Consider the following 13,479-nt stretch of genomic DNA (forward strand, 5'->3'; position numbering starts at 1 on the left):
AACCCAACTGATTGGCTCAAACGCATTAAGGAAAGAAATTCCACAAATTAACTTTTAAGAAGGCACAACTGTTAATTGAAATGCATTCCAGGTGACTACCTCATGAAGCTGGTTGAGAGAATGCCAAGAGTGTGTAAAGCTGTCATCAAGGCAAAGGGTGGCTACTTTGAAGAATCTAAAATCTAAACTATATTTTAATTTGTTTAACCGTTTTTTGGTTACTACATGATTCCATATGTGTTATTTCATAGTTCTGATGCATTCACTATTATTCTACAATGTAGAAAATAGTCAAAATAAAGAAAAACCTTTGAATGAGTAGGTGGATCTAAACTTTTCACTGGTACTGTATATATAACTATAACTGTACAGAGTGTGAAAAACTTTAGGAACACCTGCTCTTTCCATGAAATAGAATGAACAGGTGAAAACTATGATCCCTTATTGATTGAATCTGTTAAATCCACTTCAATCGTACAGGGCTACGAAAAAGTATTTGCCCCGTTTCAAATGTTCTCTATTTTTGCATTTTTTTTAATCAGATCTTCAACCAAAATGTAATAGATAAAGAGAACCTGAGTGAACAATAACACAACAATTAATTATTTCAGTTGTTTCTTAAACTAATTTATGTAACACCCAATGAAAACCAACAAATGTCCCCGAGTTAAAGCAGTTCTGCATGCAAGAGCCAAAATCTCTCCAATATGAGAGACTGACCAACAACTACAGGACGTGTTTGGTTGGTGGCAGAAGAAATGTGTGTTGCATAACTTTGTTAATTAAATGAATAAAACAAGTATAATGAGTTTTCTTATTTGTAAACTCAGGTTCCCTTTATCAAATATTAGGTTTTGGTTGAAGATCTGATAACAATCACTATAAAAAAATAGAGAAAATCACAAAGGGAAAAAATACTTTTTTTTTACAGGCCTCACAAGACTGGTCTGAAGGTCCCCCACCAGTTTAAAAAATTAATGGTGGTATATATCGAGACAGTTTAGTGCCAAAAATATTAATCTCTCAGATATTGGACAGACACTTAAGAACAAACCTCCCTTTTATTTTTTTATTTTTTTTTGGGGGGGGGGGGGAAATCTGTTGTTCCATGTAGTGGAAAGGACAAGAGGAATACCTACGTAAGAATGCTGTTCATTGACTACAGCTCAGCATTTAACACCATAGTACCCTCCAAATTCATCATTAAGCAATAGACCCTGGGTCTCGACCCCCCCTGTGCAACTGGGTCCTGGACTTTCTGAGGGGCCGACCCCAGGAGGTGAAGGTCGGAAACAACATCTCAGCCCTCTACTGTACTCTCTGTTCAACCATGACTGCGTGGCCATGCACGCTTCCAACTCGATCATCAAGTTTGCAGACGACACTACAGTAGTAGGCCTGAATACCAATGACGACGAGACGGCCTATAGGGAGGAGGTAGGGCCCTCGGACTGTGGTGTGAGGAAAATAATCTCTCACTCAAAGTCAACAAAACAAAGGAGACGATCATGGACTTCAGGAAACAGCAGAGGGAGCCCACCCCTCCCTCCCATCCATGGACAGTAGTGGGGACTTTGGAAAGTTTTAAGTTCCTCGGCGTACACATCATGTACTGAAATGGTCCACCCACACAGACAGCGTGGTGAAGAAGGCGCAACAGCAGGCTGTATTGAGCTGGTATGCCTGGTATGGCAATTGCACCGCCCTCAACCGCAAGGCTCTCCAGAGGGTAGTGCGGTCTGCACAACGCATCACCGGGGGCAAACTACCTGCCCTCCAGGACACCTACAGCACCCGATGTCACAGGAAGGCCAAAAAGATCATCAAGGACAACAACCACCCGAGCCACTGCCTGTTCACCCCGCTATCATCCAGAAGGCAAGGTCAGTACAGATGCATCAAAGCTGGGAACCGAGAGACTGAAAAACAGCTTCTATCTCAAGGCCATCAGACTGTTAAACAGCCATCACTAACATAGAAAGACTGCTGCCAACATACAGACTCAAATCTCTGGCCACTTAAATAAACTGACTTAATAGTGACACCCCATCCCGTGAACGGGACCGTTGTCAACATCTGACACTAATTAGCATAACGCAACGGACATAAATCTTCCTTGAAAATATTCCTATTTCACAAGTGAAATATATTGGAACACAGCTTAGCCTTTTGTTAATCACCCTGTCATCTCAGATTTTCAAAATATGCTTTACAGCCAACGCTAGACAAGCATTTGTGTAAGTTTATCATAGCCTAGCATAGCATTATGCCTTGCTAGCAGCAGGCAACCTCGTCACGGAAATCAGAAAAACAATCAAATTAAATAGTTTACCTTTGATGAACTTCGGATGTTTTCACTCACGAGACTCCCAGGTAGAGAGCCAAAGTAAATTGTTTCCCAAAATATTATTTTTGTAGGCGAAATAGCTCCGTTTGTTCTTCACGTTTGGCTGAGAAATCACCCGGAAATTGCGGTCACAATGCAGAAAAATATTCCAAATTAGCTCCATAATATCGACAGAAACATGGCAAACGTTGTTTAGAATCCATCCTCAAGGTGTTTCTTCTAATATCTATTCGATAATATATCCGTCGGGACAATTCATTTTTCAGTAGGACCGATTGGAGTAATGGCTACCTCTGTATTTTACGCGAGAATCTCTCTCGGAGCCACCATGTGACCACTTCCGCAATGTGGCCGCCTACGGCTATTCTTCAACAGAAATGCGTAAAACTACGTCACAATGCTGTAGACACCTTGGGGAATACGTAAAAAGTGTAAGCTCGTTGATGGTACATTCGCAGCTGAATAGGGAGTCATTGGAACGCAGCACTTTCAAAACCTGGGGCACTTCCGGATTGGATTTTTCTCAGGCTTTCGCCTGCAACATCAGTTCTGTTATACTCACAGACAATATCTTTACAGTTTTGGAAACGGTAGAGTGTTTTCTATCCAAAGCTGTTAATTATATGCATATTCTAGCATCTTTTCCTGACAAAATATCCCGTTTAAAACGGGAACGTTTTTTTCAAAAAATGAAAATACTGCCCCCTAACACCATTAATAAAGGTATTTCTAGTCACTTTAAATAATGCCACTATAATAATGTTTACATATCCTACATTACTCATCTCACATGTATATACAGTCGTGGCCAAAAGTTTTGAGAATGACACAAATATACATTTTCACAAAGTTTGCTGCCTCTGTGTTTTTAGATATTTTTGTCAGATGTTACTATGGAATACTGAAGTATAATTACAAGCATTTCATGAGTGTCAAAGGCTTTTATTGACAATTACATGAAGTTGATGCAAAGAGTCAATATTTGCGGTGTTTACCCTTTGTTTTCAAGACCCGGCATGCTTTCAATTAACTTCTGGGCCACATCCTGACTGATGGCAGCCCATACCCGCATAAACAATGCTTGGAGTTTGTCCAATGGTAGCGCTCACCTTGTCTTCTCCGGACAAGCTTTTTTACGGATGCTCCAAACAATCGGAAAGGGGATTCATCAGAGAAAATGACTTTACCCCAGTCCTCAGCAGTCTCAGCAAACTAACCCTGGAAATTTTGCAGAATATCAGTCTGTCCCTGATGTTTTTCCTGGAGAGAAGTGGCTTATTTGCTGCCCTTCTTGACACCAGGCCATCCTCCAAAAGTCTTCGCCTCACTGTGGTTGCAGATGCACTCACACCTGCCTGCTGCCATTCCTGAACAAGCTCTGTACTGGAGTTGCCCCGATCCGGCAGCTGAATCAACGGAGACGGTCCTGGCACTTGCTGGACTTTCTTGGGCCCCCTGAAGCCTTCTTTACAACAATTGAACCGCTCTCTTTGAGTTCTTGAGGATCCGATAAATGGTTGATTTAGGTGCAATCTTACTGGCAGCAATATCCTTGCCTGTGAAGCCATTTTTGTGCAAAGCAATGATGACGGCACGTGTTTCCTTGCAGGTAACCATGATTGACAGAGGATGAACAATGATTCCAAGCACCACACTCCTTTTGAAGCTTCCAGTCTGTTATTTGAACTCAATCAGCATGACAGAGTGACCTCCAGCCTTGTCCTCGTCAACACTCACACCTGTGTTAACGAGAGAATCACTGACATGATGTCAGCTGGTCCTTTTGTGGCATGGATGAAATGCAGTGGAAATGTTTTTTGGGGAATTCAGTTCATTTGCATGGCAAAGAGGGACGTTGCAATTAATTGCAATTCATCTGATCCCTCTTCATAACATTCTGGAGTATCAGCAAATTGCCATCATTGTCACGATCATCGTAAAGAGGAGACCAAAGCGCTGCGTCGTGTAAATGCATGATTTAATGATTAGATGGAAAAAAAACACAAAGTACACTAAAACAAACAAACTAACTAACGAACCAGACGAATGTGACCCCTATAGAAACTGAGTGCTAACATGCAACATCACATAGACAATAACCCACAAACTACAACACAACACAGGCTACCTAAATATGGTTCCCAATCAGAGACAACGACAAACACCTGCCGTATCAGGCCAAAACACATAGAAATAGACAAACTAGACATACAACATAGAATGCCCACTCCTATCACACCCTGACAAAACAAAACATTGAAACAAACAACGCAAATCATGGTCAGAGTGTGACAATCATACAAACTGAGGCAGCAGACTTTGTGAAAATTAATATTTGTCATTCTCAAAACTTTTGTCCACGACTGTACTGTATTCTACACGATCTACTGCATCTTGCCTATGCCGCACGCCATCGCTCTTCCATATATTTCTATGTATATATTCATCCCTTTACATGTGTGTGTGTTTGTGTGCATAAGGTAGTTGTTGTGAATTTGTTAGATTACTTGTTAGATTTTACTGTATAGTCGGAACTAGAAGCACAAGCATTTCGCTACACTTGCATTAACATCAGCTAACCATGTGTATGTGACCAATAAAATTGTATTTGATTTCATTTGAATCTGCTATTCAATGCGTTTTAATGGTCTAATAGCAGTTAGGCGAAATAAACATTTCATCAAATTTTACTTGTACAATTTCAAGGGGTCTTAAATTCCAAATCAAATAGCAAACTGATCCTTGGTATGACCTTCTTAAAACAATTCCATATAACTAAGTACAGTAGAACCCCCCCTGGCTTAGACAGGGCTTAGACTCTTATGGGTTAATAAGCTCCAGCACATTTCAATCTCACACACACTTTTCTGGCTTTTCTACAGTTGTGAAATTCAGGAGAAAAGCAGGCCTGTCCCACAGGCCATGTCCATTAATCATAACAATATAACCCAAGCACTAAAAGACAGAATTCTCAGCAGAAGGCAGAAGAATCACAATATTTTGTTAAGGTTCATCTGAGCCTGATGGTGGATCATATGGGCTGTCAAGCTGTGTGTGTGTATCCCTGAAACAACAGAAGCAGAACAGCAGGGGCAAATCAATAGCAATCACATCCAGTAAGTAATGAACAAATGGAAAGCCATTAAACCTGTCCACCATCATCCACTTGCATACATACAGGCTCCATAGTCATCTGGGGAGAAGAACACATCTCACTTTACCTAATAATACTAAATAGGGTTGCAAAAGTCAAGTAACTTTTGCAAAATGCCTAGGATTTCCTGCTTATTCCTGATCAGAGCCCTAATTCTGATCAGAGCCCTAAGTACCAAACTCTATATAAATCAGTCAAAACATTTAAACATTCAAGAATGAAGGAACATGTGACATTAAACCACTAAATAATTGATCATAAATGGCTAAAATGACCTTTAATTAATTGGTTTGGTAGCTAACTAGATATTCTAAATCATGCAAGGCCCAGCGATAGACTAGTGTCCTGTCCAAGGGGTGTAGCCTACTTGTCCATCAAGCTGCCTCACACTACAGAAACAGGAGACAGGCTCCGTTCAGCTCGCACAAGCCAAGGTTACTTACTTATGTGCTTGTAATGGGTAGGTAATAGTCCCGTTGGGGCCTACTAGAGACCAATTATTTATCAATAAAGAGTTATCTGAGTCAACTTAGAAACCATTAATCAGCGATAAGAGGGGCGGGTCTAAAGGATGAATGCATGTCAAAGAGTCAGATCAAAGAATCAGAGAACGATTTGCCATTCAGATGAAGTTCGGAGTCGGGTGAAGTTGCCCTGAGACGCTGCTTTTGGGTCACTTTTGAATTTCCCCCACTAATGGTTAAGGTTAGGAATGAGGGAGGGGAAGCTGATCCTAGATTAGTACCTGGAGCGTAATGCTCCTATTGGCAGAACGAGCAGTCAAATATCAAGCCAAAACTTTATCATGAAAAACAATGGCAGAATGCTCGGTCACCCATTAACTTCCCTGGGGTTAAATGTGTGTGTCAAATACTAGTTTGACAATCTCTTAGGTAGACTGGTCCCAGATGTGTTTGTGCCATCATATCAACTCCTTTTCACTCATTATCATGCCAAACATGGATTTGACATGATAACACAAACAGATCTGGAACCAAGCTAGTTTTGGGTCGCTAACTTTCCAAATCACATCCACTCCTGTCTAGAGAACCATTAGATGATGCAAGTTAGAAATTTCAGTGCACAATACCTTCACAGAGTAAAACCACTAAACTATGTGCAGTAAACTGAAGCATAAACATGATTAACATCCTGCGCTGGTGGAGTTGATCCAGAAAACCCATTAGACTTCCCACTCTATTCTGAGCCCGATTGTGACTCATGATAAAAGAAACACAAAAGTAAAAGTCATTTATGAACTGACAACAACCCAAAACGTCAGCCGAAACTGCTTACCCTCCATTTGCAGAACACAAACAACAAATATTGATTTGTTCTCAACAGAGACTTTTCAGTCCATTTTATGGCAAGAACAGCTCAAATAAGCAAAGAGAAACAACAGTCCATCATTAATTTAAGACATGAAGGTCAGTCATTACAGAAAATGTCAAGAACTTTGAAAGTTTCTTCAAGTGCAGCCACAAAAAACATCAAGTGCTGTGATGAAATTGGCTCTCATGAGGACCGTCACAGGAATGGAAGACCCAGAGTTACCTCTGCTGCAGAGGATATGTTCATTAGAGTTACCAGCCTCAGAAATTGCAGCCCAAATAAATGCTTCACAGAGTTCAAGTAACAGACACATCTCAACATCAACTGTTAAGTGCAGACTGTCAATCAGGCCTTCATGGTCGAATTGCTGCAAAGAAAACACTACTATAGGATACCAATAAGAAGAAGAAACTTGCTTGGGCCAAGAAACACGAGGACTTTAGACCGGTGGAAATGTGTTCTTTGGTCTGGAGTCCAAATTGGATATTTTTGGTTCCAACCACTGTGTCTTTGTGAGATGTGGTGTGGGTGAACAGATGATCTCCGCATGTGTATTTCCCCCGTAAAGCATGGAGGAGGAGGTGTTATGGTGTGGCGGTGCTTTGCTAGTGACACTGTCTGTGATTTGTTTAGAATTCAAGGCACATTTAACCAGCATGGCTACAACAGCATTCTGCAGCGATAAGTCATCCCATCTGGTTTGTCAAGTGCACAGCAAATGTGGGAACTCCTTCAAGACTGTTGGAAAAGCATTCCAGGTGAAGCTGGTTGAGAGAATGCCAAGAGTGTGCAAAACTGTAATCAAGGCAAAGGGTGGCTATTTGAAGAATATCAAATATAAAATATATTTAGATTTGTTTAATGCTTTTTTGGTTACTACATGATGCCACATGTTATTTCATAGTTTTGATGTCTTCACAATTATTCTACAATGTAGAAAATAGTAAACACACTTGTCATTCTACTGACCATGCTCCAAAGGCATAAACAATCACTTATTATGACGAGGAAATTCTCCCCCTGAAGACTACAGCTAAATTATTATATGTCTCTCTTCACGTTGCTCATAACTCGGCATAGTTTCTTCCTTTGGATTTAACACACTATGAAAATCCTGACGACACCCATATGTCACGCCCTGGCCATAGAGAGGCTTTTATTCTCTATTTTGGCTAGGCCAGTGTCATGACGTTGGCCTGGGGGTAGGTTTATGACAGTCATAAATACCTCTTCCCCCCCTTATTCCTCTCTCTTCCCTACTGATGTTACTTTTGCAAAACCCTTGGTTAACATAGAGATTCTGGGAACATCAGAAGGTGGAGGGAAATGAACTATATTCTGGTAATCCGACCAATTGAACATATGCAGTGGTACTTAATGAATATGATGTCAGTTCAGGTTGTCATCTGAGACATTCTCATCAATGATAAGATGACATAAACTCTACAGTGGAAAGTCTACACATCAAAGTTATCGGATTCACATGGAATTGTTGTTCAATTTAAATGTTTGAATATGAAATGATTTGTGATGGGATGAAATGTGATTTTAGCTTCTAAAATGTGAGATTTGGGTTTTCATAATTTGGGCTCTGCTCAATCAGTGGCCCGCCCCTGTGAAGGGACATGGACTGTAAAACTTTTCAAACACGCCCTCCTCTCCCTTCCTATATAAGCCCTTGACGACAATATAACCTCCTGTTCCGAGGACGTGAGGACGACGGTCCGATGTCAGAATGGTTCAGATAATAACTACAGAACGAAGCCAACATCAGCATGAGCTTTGGTTGTGAATGGTATGAACTTTGAACTCTTATTCACTACAGAAGTGATACCTCCTAGCCGTTGAGTTAGCAACAGCCGCTGCAAACGAGGGTTAGGAAGAAAAGACAGAGTATCCCGTCTACCACACAACAACGTTACTACAACGTATTCAATTTACCAGCAGAGACATTCTTCAAAGGACAAAGGACTCAGTTGGGCAACATGGCCTTCCATCTACCACCAACCTACCGAAGCGCAGCTCAGAGAAAATAGTTATTGCATTTTCCTTTTCCAAATGGGCGGTAATTTAGAATGCATAAGATACTGTATTTACAATAGCACAGCTTCGCCCTTTGTTCCTAAGTCTTCACGCTCTTTCACTCAAACCCAGACCCTTTTCTTTTGTGTAACCAGCTGTCATATTTGTTCCCCCCGCTAGGGACGTTTTCCTTTATGACATAATTTGTAATCAAGTTATGATTGAAATATGTGTATCTGTAATTCTGTGTGATTAGTTAGTTATTTAGTAAATAAATAATTAAACCCAATTTTGTATTGCTGATTCAACTTATTAGCCAGGGTTCGTGCAGATAACCAAGAATTTACAACTTTCAGATGAGACTGAATTAATATGACGATTAATATTGACTGCTATTGATGTAAAATATTGCTAGGTCTTAAAGAGTTTATTCGGAAGATAACAGCTCTATAAATATTATTTTGTCGTGCCCAGACTCTCTAGTTAATTACATTTACACGATTAGCTCCATCAGGTAATATTAATTATGGAGAAATTATTTTATAGAATAGCATGTCATATCACTTAATCCGGCATAGCCAAAGACACGACACCAGGGTGTGACTAGGGTGGGCATTCTATGTTCTTTTTTCTATGATTTTGTATTTCTTTGTTTTTGGCCCGGTATGGTTCTCAATCAGGGACGGCTGTCAATTGTTGTCTCTGATTGAGAACCATACTTAGGTAGCCTTTTCCCACCTGGTGTTTGTGGGTAGTTGTTTCCTGTTTTGTGTTCTGTCACCTTTCAGGACTGTTTCGATTTTCGTTGTTTCACTTGGTTATTTTGTATTTGGTGTTCAGTGATATTAAATTAACATGGACACTTACCACGCTGCGTTTTGCTCCGATCTTTCCTGTTCCTCAGATGAAGAAGATCATTACACCATAAAAACAAAGTCCTGTTTTCTAAGGGAAAGATAAAGAATATGTTTTTTTCCTGACGGTGGGAAGCGCTTGGATTCACACTGTAGCCCATGAATTAAAAAACTACCTGGTATTGTAAAATCTTGAGATAAATATGTTAATCTTCTGAGAGATAAAACAATTTTTTCACATGACAATCTTTGCTACAGTATAGCACATGCTGCAGTCAAGCTATTAAATATGTATTAGTAATATATTACCATTACATGCTCAAAAATACATGCATGAGCTGTTGGTTAGATGAAAATGCATTAACATACAGTTGAAGTCGGAAGTTTACATACACTTAGTCATTAAAACTTGTTTCTCAACCACTCCACAAATTTCTTGTTAACAAACTATAGTTTTGGCAAGTCGGTTAAGACATCTACTTTGTGCATGTGTAACAGTATATACGTCCGTCCCCTCGCCCCGACCTGGGCGCGAACCAGGGACACTCTGCACACGTCAATGGTCACCCTCGAAGCATCGTTACCCATTCACTCCACAAAAGCCATGGCCCTTGCAGAGCAAGGGGAACCACTACTTCAAGGTCTCAGAGCAAGTGACGTCACCAATTGAAACGCCACTAGCGCGCACCACCGCTAACTAGCTAGCCATTTCACATCGGCTACACATGACACAAGTACATTTTTCCAACAATTGTTTACAGACAGATTATTTCACTTATAATTCACTGTATCACAATTCCAGAGGGTCAGAAGTTTACATACACTAAGATGACTGTGCCTTTAAACAGCTTGGAAAATTCCAGAAAATGATGTAATGGCTTTAGAAGCTTCTGATAGGCTAATTGACATCATTTGAGTCAATTGGAGGTGTACCTGTGGATGTATTTCAAGGCCTACCTTCAAACTCAGTGCCTCTTTGCTTGACATCATGGGAAAATCAAAAGATATCAGCCAAGACCTCAGAAAATAAATTGTAGACCTCCACAAGTCTGGTTCATGCTTGGGAGGAATTTCCAAATGCTGGAAGGAACCACATTCATCTGTACAAACAATAGTACGCAGGTATAAACCCATGGGACCACGCAGTCATCATACCGCTCAGGAAGGAGTCTCCTAGAGATTAACGTATTTTGAGATTAACGTATTTTGCTGCAAAAAGTGCAAATCAATCCCAGAACAACGGCAAAGGACCTTGTGAAGATGCTGGAGGAAACGGGTACAAAAGTATCTATATCCACAGTAACAGAGCAAGGAAGAAGCCACTGCTCCAAAACCGCCATAAAAAAGCCAGACTATGGTTTGCAACTGTACATGGGAGAGAAAATGTCCTCATCTGATGAAACAAAAATAGAACTGTTTGGCCATAATGACCATCTTTATGTTTGGAGGAAAAAGGGGGAGGCTTGCAATCCGAAGATCACCATCCCAACCGTGAAGCACGGGGGTGGCAGCATCATGTTGTGGGGGTGCTTTACTGCAGGAGGGACTGGTGCACTTCACAAAATAGATGGCATCATGAGGTAGGACAATTATGTGGATATATTGAAGCAACATCTCAAGACATCAGTCAGGAAGTTAAAGCTTGGTCACAAATGGGTCTTCCAAATGGACAACGACCCCAAGAATACTTCCAAAGTTGTGGCAAAATGGCTTAAGGACAACAAAGTCAAGGTATTGGAGTGGCCATCACAAAGCCCTTACCTCAATCCTATAGAACATTTGTGGGCAGAACTGAAACTGACTCCGTTACACCAGCTCTGTCAGGAGGAATGGGCCAAAATTCCCCCAACTTATTGTGGGAAGCTTGTGGAAGGCTATCCGAAACATTTGACCCAAGTTAATCAATTTAAAGGCAATACTACCAAATACTAATTGAGTACTTCTAATCCACTGGGAATGTGATGAAAGATAATTCTCTACTATTATTCTGACATTTCACATTCTTAAAATAAAGTGGTGATCCTAACTGACCTAAAACAGGGAATTTTTACTAGGATTAAATGTCAGAAATTGTGAAAAATGTATTTGGCCAAGGTGTATGTAAACTTCCGACTTCAACTGTAACTGTCTACCGGTGCATCCTGAATATGTACCATTACCGTAGGGGCAATGGATAATACACCAGAAAACATGAAATCAAATCAAGCCCATACTTGTTGAGAAAACAGCTTGAAGGAATTCACGGAGCTGGATACATACTAATCAGACTGAAATTGTAATATTTTTTTTTGCAAAAAATATACCAAAGATGATAATGGGATTAAAGGGTTTATTCTTTATTTTTTTTTAAGAAGGATTCTAAACTTCCTCACTGGTTTGTGTTGTTCCTAAACCCGCAGCAGTAAGTAATGATTCACATTCTAATCATCAGAGGTTCCTTGCTCCTCCGTAGACACAGCACATCACTCCAGTTTCTGGAATTCAGAGCTTTATCAGGGAAACCCAGGCACAGAATTGTGGTGTCCCGTGGAAGAGAACAAACGCCTTTCAATGTTCTGATCAGCCCAATCTAAGACGGAGGCCACATACTTCTAAACATACCCTCGTAAAACTAACTATCCTGCCGATCCTTGACTTCAGCGATGTAATTTACAAAATAGCCTCCATCACTCTACTCAGCAAATTAGATGAGGTCTATCACAGTGCCATCCGTTTTGTCACCAAAGCCCCATACACTACCCACCATTGCGACCTGTATGCTCTCATTGGCTGGTCCTCGCTACATATTCGCCGCCAAACCCACTGGCTCCAGGTCATCTATAAGTCTTTGCCTTATCTCAGCTCACTGGTCACCATAGGAACACCCACCCGTAGCACACGCTCCAGCAGGTATATTTCACTGGTCATCCCTAAAGCCAACACCTCCTTCGGCCGCCTTTCCTTCCAGTTCTCTGCTGCCAATGACTGGAACGAATTGCAAAAATCACTGAAGTTGGAGACTTATATATCCCTCACTAACTTCAAGCATCGGCTGTCAGAGCAGCTTTCCGATCGCTGTAGCTGCACACAGCCCATCTGTAAATAGCCCATCCAACCTACTACCTATCTCATCCCCATATTTGTTTTTTGTTTTTCCTGCTCTTTTTCACACCAGTATTTCTACTTGCACATCCTCATCTGCACATCTATCACTCCAGTGTTAGTTGCTAAATTGTAATTACTTCGCCACTATGGCATATTTATTGCCTTACCTCCTTACTTAATTTGTACATACTGTATACAGATTTCCTATTGTGTTATTGACTGTACGTTTGTTTATCCCATGTGTAACTCTGTGTTGTTGTTTTTGTCGCACTGCTTTGCTTTATCTTGGCCAGGTCGCAGTTGTAAATGAGAACTTGTTCTCAACTGGCCTGCCTGGTTAAATAAAGGTGAAATAAAATAAAATAAAAATACTGTGAAATGTTCAATAAACCTACAGGTGTCACAAGAAAATAATACAATGTGTGTCCTCAGACAGTTCCCACCAACTGTTGCTTGACAATACTGTCAGGTTAGTTTATTATTAATAAGGTTTAATATCTTCTAGACACAAGATGTCCCCTTATTTGACTGTCAGTTGAAGTATCAGTGTGTTTGACATTTTCTAGGACAACGAGACATTTAATATTAATGTCATATTAAATATTCAACAAATGTTGTATTCGTCAAATGAAATGCCACACCATCAATTATTCAGAGATCAAAATGATTTGACGTGAAAAATGAAT

Source organism: Oncorhynchus mykiss, chromosome 18 (genome assembly GCF_013265735.2).
Source record: "Oncorhynchus mykiss isolate Arlee chromosome 18, USDA_OmykA_1.1, whole genome shotgun sequence".
Taxonomy (NCBI): domain Eukaryota; kingdom Metazoa; phylum Chordata; class Actinopteri; order Salmoniformes; family Salmonidae; genus Oncorhynchus; species Oncorhynchus mykiss.